Genomic DNA, 7,954 nt, shown 5'->3' on the forward strand with positions numbered 1-7,954 from the left:
TGACACATAAATGAACACAATCTCATCCTTAAATGTTGAGAGAGAAGTAACCATCCCTTCTCGAGAGAAAATCAGGTTCGGAGTGATCAAAAGTCTTGACTCTTCCTCACAAGAAAGGGTTTTATGATATTGCTCTCAATAAATAGCTCTTTATGGGTCACACATGTGTCCAGGTAGGAATGAAGAGAGAATCCTGCGACACTTTGAATGGTAGGAAGGTCAAAACCCTCCGAAATATTTTAAAAACCCACATCTTTTATCATTTTGAAAACCATTTTTTTCTGACGATCTCTTAGAAAGGAAATCAACCACTTAACGAAGGTGGGAATATGCTTACTTACCTCGTTATCCGTTCGGCGTGCAGTTAGCACCACTCTCACAGCATCCATAGAAACGTCTTCGATCCTTGTCTTCATTTTTGTCTTCGGTCTTCAATACTTGATGTTAACTCTTGAACCTCGTAGAATCTTGAAAATATCATTCTTTCCTCAAATTCCTTGTCGCTTGAAACTTCATTATGGATATTTCTTCTTCCATTGGCTTTATTGAATAAATACAAAACCAAAAATGAACTAAACAAACCAAAAATATAAAACAAATGGATTTTTTTTTCTTTTCTTTCTTTTTTTTTCCGTTTTTATATGTATATATAATAGTTTTTTATTTTTTTATTTTTTTTGAATCATAAAACAAAAACAAATGGAACCTAATAAATTTTCTCTTATCTTATCTTTTTTTTTTTTTTTTAGACAAGAGAAAATAAAATACAAACTAACAAATAAAAATAATAAAATTGCAAAACAAAGGCCATGGTGTAAGTAATTTACCACTCAATTTTTCACAACTTGTATGCCTCGATATCATAAACTTCTTGAATTCGCATCTTGGTAATATTCACTCTTGCACAATAGTCTTCAACTTGTAATCGGAAATATGCTCTTTGTATTGTTGCTTTACTCAAATCTGAAATCTGCTCATTTGTACATAGTTGCTTGAAAACCTTGAACGTTTTCAACTTTCCTTCGAATTTGTGATGCTCCTCTTGTTGATGATGATGGTGTTTCTATGGACCCGTTGGTGTAGAGAGAGAGAAAGTGGATGGTGCTAACTGCGAACAAGAATACAAGTGGTATGTAAGTTAGCAATTCGATGTCACCATTCATGATTGATAAAAGTAGCACTCAAGAGATAAAAATAGTGCTGAAAATTGGTGTGAAGTTGGGTAGCTCACCATTCTACCCGGAATTTACGTACGGTGACACACACTCTAAAAGCACATATTTAGACAGGTACAAAAATTGAAGGTCGGTGCCTCACATGATGTAACAATAGGTAGTCTCCACTATAGGGGATCACAAATCTAATACCGAATTCAATCTGCACCTCATTTGCCACTGGGATGGTTAAATCCAACTTTAACTCTTATACAAGTAAGAAACCCGATCATGTTCTCTGTCATCTCTAAGTTCAGTCACTATTATGAGATTCTCGATGTAATCTTAGCGACATGTATACTATGTGACTCTAAACTAACTACAAGTTGGAGTTTCTTATTCACTAATTTACAAAAAAGTTGAAAATTTCATGAAAAATTTACGATGCAAATGCAACCACTTCCCCACACTTAAACTTTACATTGTCCTCAATGTAAATTGAATCGTCCAAAGAAAGTCAAGATGGGAAATCCTATATGATAATGACAAGAAATCATAAAAATAAAATAAAAATAAAAACAAAACAAGACAAGAAAAATTAAAAACAATACAAGAAATAAATACAAGACAAGAAATACTCATCCTATGGGTTGCCTCCCATTTAGCGCTTGGTTTAAAGTCGTCAGCCCGACTATCTCCTTGCATCTATGCCTCCTCCAGAGGGAGTGCATCCACAAAATTAACTCCTTCCACCACTTCGGAAGTGAAATTCTCATAATATGGTTTCAACCGGTGCCCATTAACTTTAAGTTCCTTGCCTGTATCTGTGCTACGAATTTCCACTGCACCATGAGAAAACACATTAGTAACAATAAAAGGTCCAATCCAACGTGACCTTAATTTACCCGGAAATAAATGCAAGCGAGAATTAAACAAAAGCACTTTCTGCCCAATGCAAAATTGTTTCCTAGAAATCATATTATCATGAAAAGCCTTCGTTTTCTCTTTATAAATGCGTGAGCTTTCAAATGCATCATTGCGAAGCTCCTCTAGCTCTTGGAGTTGTAACTTCCTTTGCTTTCCAGCCCCATCCATCTCCATATTGCATTGCTTAATAGCCCAAAACGCCTTATGCTCAATTTCAACTGGTAAATGACAAGGTTTACCATACACAAGCCTAAAGGGAGACATCCCGATAGGTGTCTTATATGCGGTTCTATAAGCCCACAAAGCATCATTAAGTCGCATGCTCCAATCTTTCCTTGTCGGGTTCACCGTCTTCTCTAGAATGGATTTCACCTCCCGGTTAGAAACCTCGGCTTGTCCATTTGTTTGGGGATGATAAGGTGTTGCAATCTTGTGCGACACATTGTACTTCTTCAAAAAGCTTTGTAAGATCCTGTTATTGAAGTGAGAACCCCCATCGCTAATTATGGCTCTTGGAATTCCAAACCTTGCAAAGATATTAGCTTGCAAAAAATCTGAAACTACTTTAGAATCATTAGTCGGGGTGGCCTTAGCTTCCACCCATTTGGAAACATAATCCACAACAAGTAAGATATAAAAATTCCCATGAGAGTTGACAAAAGGACCCATAAAATCAATACCCCATACATTGAAAACTTCAATAAATTGAATAAAAGTTTGTGGCATTTGATTTCGGGCACCTAGATTGCCTGTTCTTTGGCACCTATCACAAGTTGTACAAAATATATATGCATCTTTAAACATGGTTGGCCAATAGAAACTGCTTTCAAGTACCTTGTGAGCGGTTCTCTTACTCCCAAAATGTCCTCCACAAGCATAGGAGTGACAAAAGGACAAGATAGAATTAAACTCGGATTCGGGAACGCACCTTCGTAATACTTGGTCACTACCTTGTTTCCATAAGTATGGATCATCCCATATGTATTGGTTCCCTAACCTCTTAAGTTTGTCCCTCTCAGCACGAGACAAGTTCTTTGGGATTTGTTTAGACACCAAGTAGTTCACAATGTCAGCATACCATGGTTCTCCAAAGGCAATTGAGAATAGTTGCTCATCCGGGAAACTTTCACGCAATGGGATAGCTTCCTTGTCCACAGCAAGACGGCTCAAATTATCCGCAACAGTGTTCTCAATTCCTTTCTTGTCTTTGATTTCAATATCGAACTCTTGCAAAAGTAGAATCCATCGTATGAGCCTCGGTTTCGCCTCTTTTTTCATAAGCAAGTACCTAAGCGTTGCATGATCAGAATAGACAACAACTTTTGTACCAATTAGATAAGAGCGAAACTTTTCCAAAGCAAAAACAATAGCTAATAACTCTTTTTCAGTGGTTGTGTAGTTCTGTTGGGCCTCATTTAACGTTCTAGAAGCATAATAAATAGCATGAGGTATCTTCCCCACACGTTTCCCAAGCACCGCACCAACCGCAAAGTCACTTGCATCACACATGAGCTCAAAAGGCTTGTTCCAATCCGGTGGTTTAATGATAGGGGATGAAACCAAAAGTTCTTTCGAACAATTGAATGCCGCCATACACTTTTCATCAAAGTTAAAAACCACATCTTTTTGCAATAAGTTGCAAAGTGGTGATGCTATCTTGGAAAATTCTTTGATAAACCTATGATAAAAACCTGCATGACCAAGAAAAGAGCGTATCTCCCTCATCGTAGTGGGAGGGGTTAGAGCACGAATAAGGTATATTTTAGATTTATCGACTTCCAAGCCTTTAGAATATATTATATGGCCTAAAACTATGCCATGGGTTACCATGAAATGGCATTTCTCCCAATTTAGCACAAGATTTGTTTCAACACATCGTTCAAGGATTAATGACAAGTTGTGCAAGCAAAGGTCAAATGAATCACCAAAGACACTAAAGTCATCCATAAACACTTCGATGATGTTTTCAACATATTCTGAGAAGATACTTACCATACACCTTTGAAAGGTAGCTGGAGCATTGCACAAGCCAAAAGGCATCCTTCTATAAGAAAAAGTACCTAAAGGACAAGTGAAAGTGGTTTTCTCTTGATCCTCCGGCGCTATCATAATCTGATTGTAACCTGAATAACCATCAAGGAAGCAATAATAAGAATGTCCAGCTAAACGTTCAAGCATTTGATCAATAAAAGGCAATGGAAAATGATCCTTCCTAGTGGTCGCATTCAATTTCCTGTAATCAATACAAACCCTCCAACCGGTTTGCACACGAGTTGGGACAAGTTCGTTCTTATCATTCTCCACCACCGTCACACCTGATTTCTTTGGTACTACTTGTACCGGGCTCACCCACTTGCTATCGGATATGGGGTAGATAACACCCACGTCTTAAAGCTTTAGTATCTCCTTTTTCACAACTTCCATCATGGGAGGGTTCAAACGACGTTGCGCATCCCTTGTAGGCTTTGCATCATCCTCCAAACGAATTTTGTGCATACAAACGACAGGGCTTATACCCTTGATATCAGCAATTGTCCATCCTATGGCCGTCTTGTACTTCCTTAGCACCCTTAGAAGTTTTTGCTCCTGTAATTCACTAAGCTTGTTAGAAACAATCACAGGTAAATCTTCCTTATCACCCAAGTACAAGTACTTTGGGTGATCGGGAAGAGGTTTCAATTCTAACTTTGGAGATTTAACAATGGAAGGTACAAGCTTTTCATCACTGCATGGTAAAGAAATAAAAGAGATATTATGAGTTTCCGGGCATCCTTGTAGTGAATTAAGATCACCAAGGGTTTCCTTGACTTCATTACCACACTCTACACCATTATCCATGGATGTAGTCAAAACGGTTTCCAAAGCATCATCACCATTCAATTCAAACACTTGTTGTGCCAATGTATCCATAACATCAATGGAGAAACAAGAGTGGACATCACTAGGATATCTCATCATCTCGAAAATGTTGAAACGTATTGTTTCTCCATCAAAATCCATAGTTAGCGTTCCTTTATCCACATCAATAATGGTTTTCGCCGTTTTCATGAAGGGACGCCCAAGTAGCAATGGAAGAGACGAGTCCGGTGAGCCTTCATTCATCTCTAACACACAAAAGTCAGCTGGAAATACTAATTGATTAACCTGCACAATAACATCCTCAACAATACCCATTGGGTAGACATTAGAACGATCGGCTAATTGCAATACAATTCCAGCCTTTTTAAGAGGACCTAAATCAAGTGAATTGTACATAGATGTAGGCATAACATTAACGGATGCACCTAAATCCAACATAGCTTTGTTAAATGTGGTGTTACCAATTGTGACTGAAATGTCAAAGCTACCGGGATCCTTACATTTCAGTGGGAGTTTGTGTTGTAAGATTGCCGAATCATTCTCCCCCACACTTAGCACTTCATTATCTTTGAGCCTTCTCTTATTGGTACACAAGTCCTTCAACACTTTCGCATACTTGGGAACTTGCTTGATCGCATCAATGAGTGGTATGTTCACATGAATCTTCTTTAAAACGTCTAAAATCTCCTTTTCTAGTTCCGCCTTCTTGGAACTTGCAAATCTGCGAGGGAAAGGTAAAGGAGGAACATAAGTAGAAACCGGAGTTTTAGAGTTAGGAATAGGTACCTCGGGTGTTTGGGGAATTTCATCCCTCTTTTCCTCCAAAACCGGCTCCTTTGGTGTTTCCACCTTGCCCGAATCAGTAACTTCGGGTTGCACAAGTTGTGTACCACTTCTCAACGTAATAGCATTGACACCCTCTTTTGGGTTAATAGGTTGAGAAGGGAGTTTCCCACTATTTTGTGCCTTGAATTTGTTTATATCAACCGCCATGGAGCCCATTTGAGTCTGCAACTCCTTGATAGCACTCTTAGTTTCTTGTTGACTTTCCTTAAACATGGTAGAAATGCCTTGCATAAAAGTTTGAAGCTTTGCATCGATATCGGAACCTTGATTTTGCATCGATTGTTGTGGTTGCTGAAATTGTTGATGTTGCGGCTGGAATTGTTGTTGTTGTGGTTGAAATCCACCCGAACGGTTGAATGTAGGTTGTTGAACTGCGCCTTGCTTGTTTGCATAACTAAAGTTAGGGTGATCTCTCCATCCCGGATTGTAAGTGTTGGAGTAGGGATCATACCGTCTTTGTTGATTTGGAAAGACCGCACTAGCTTGCTCCAACTCTTCACCATATGAAGGTAAAATAACCGCAGCCATCTTTTGCATCATTTTCTGCATGTTATCCATCCTTTGATCATGGTGTGATGATGAATCTGTAACTTCATGCACTCGCCTAACCATTGGTTCACCTCTTGTGTAGAATTGTTGCGAGTTTGCATCCATGCTTTCAATCAACTCGGTAGCTTGGGCCACCGTCTTGTTCAGTAGTGCACCACCACCCGCTGCATCAAGAAGATATCTATCACTTGTTTGGAGACCTTCGTAGAAGTATTGTATTATCATCACGTCACTAAATTGGTGGTGTGGACATCTTTCCACCAATCTCTTGTATCGCTCCCAACATTCATACAAAGATTCTCCTACGTGTTGCTTTATCCCACAAATGTATTTCCGAATTTGGGTAGCCTTTGACGCAGAAAAATACCTCTCTAGAAAGAGTTTCTTCAACCCGTTGCATGTAGTGACACTTCCGGATGGTAAATAATACAACCATTCCTTAGCATTGTCCGCCAAAGAGAATGAAAAAGCTTTCAACATTTCTCCATCCGCATTAGTCTCCGGTGGAAGCATAGCCATGATAACGTTGTGGAAATCCATGAGATGCTTGTTTGGATCTTCATTCGCCATGCCATGAAACTTCGGTAACTCTCTAATCAACCCCGGCTTGATCTCGAAGGTTGAGTTTGTCTCAATACACCACTGTTGTGCATCAAGCCTATGAGAAGCCAAGTCCTTGAGTGTACGATTTTCATCACCCATTGCTTCTTCTTCTTCAACTAGTGGTTCTTCTACAAATGGAACCTCTTGTTCTTCTTCTAGTTGTAATGCTTCTTCCACTTCTAACTCTTGTTCTTCCGTCGTGTCTTGACTTGGTTGGAGTATTGTGCCTCTTCGAGTAGCTATCCCGCACCTTGGATAGTTGCAATCTTTAGAAGCCAGGGAGTAGGTACCTGAAAACAATTCTCGCAAACAAGTGAGAAACAAGACAAGAAAACAAAAAACAAATATGAAAGCAGAAATGATGATAAGAAACTAAAAACTTAATAACAAGCCGTATGCCTCCCCGGCAGCGGCGCCAAAATTTGACCGGTTGTCAGCCGTGCAAATATAATTCACTTCCTCACTCAACTAGAAACAAATACAGTATGCGATAAGAAATAGTTCGTTCCCACAGAGAGGCTTTTGTTGTTATCAATTTTCAGTTTCTTAGTAACCAAAGGGGGGGTTTGTTTTATCTAAATAAACAAAGCAATGAAAGTAAATTAAAAGTAATAAAATAATTGAATAATCAATAAGGAGAAGATATTGGTCATGGGATAGTATCATTCACAAACATATATTTTCATCAATGATTAGAATTGAAATTTAATCTCTCATCTATTAAAAGTCCTAGGATATCTTGATCGCAAGAGTATCCCGTTTATTTCCTGATTTTATCACAAATAACATTAAAAGATGCTAATGTGAAATCTACCTAGAATGCAACCTAAAGTGTAAAAGCACAATTAAGTTTAACTCCCTAAGAGCAATAAGTTCTATGAAATAAGACTAATCAATGCGAACAAAATGTGTAAAAGCACTAATTCGTTTTAACAAAGGTTATGATTCATATGTGACTAGTAGGATGTATCACTACAAGCACTACCCACAATTATGCTACTTAAAATCAGGGACAA

The 7,954-nt window shown here is 38.4% G+C and overlaps 1 non-coding gene across 1 annotated transcript; it reads left to right on the forward strand.

The window, feature by feature from the left end:
- The first annotated feature begins 6,570 nt into the window (after window positions 1-6,570).
- LOC113341945 lies at window positions 6,571-6,676 on the forward strand. The gene has a single exon (XR_003356258.1). It is a non-coding gene; the product is annotated as a small nucleolar RNA R71 (small nucleolar RNA).
- The last annotated feature ends 1,278 nt before the right edge of the window (window positions 6,677-7,954 follow it).

The sequence above is a fragment of the Papaver somniferum genome, unplaced genomic scaffold, assembly GCF_003573695.1.
Source record: "Papaver somniferum cultivar HN1 unplaced genomic scaffold, ASM357369v1 unplaced-scaffold_32, whole genome shotgun sequence".
Taxonomy (NCBI): Eukaryota; Viridiplantae; Streptophyta; class Magnoliopsida; order Ranunculales; family Papaveraceae; genus Papaver; species Papaver somniferum.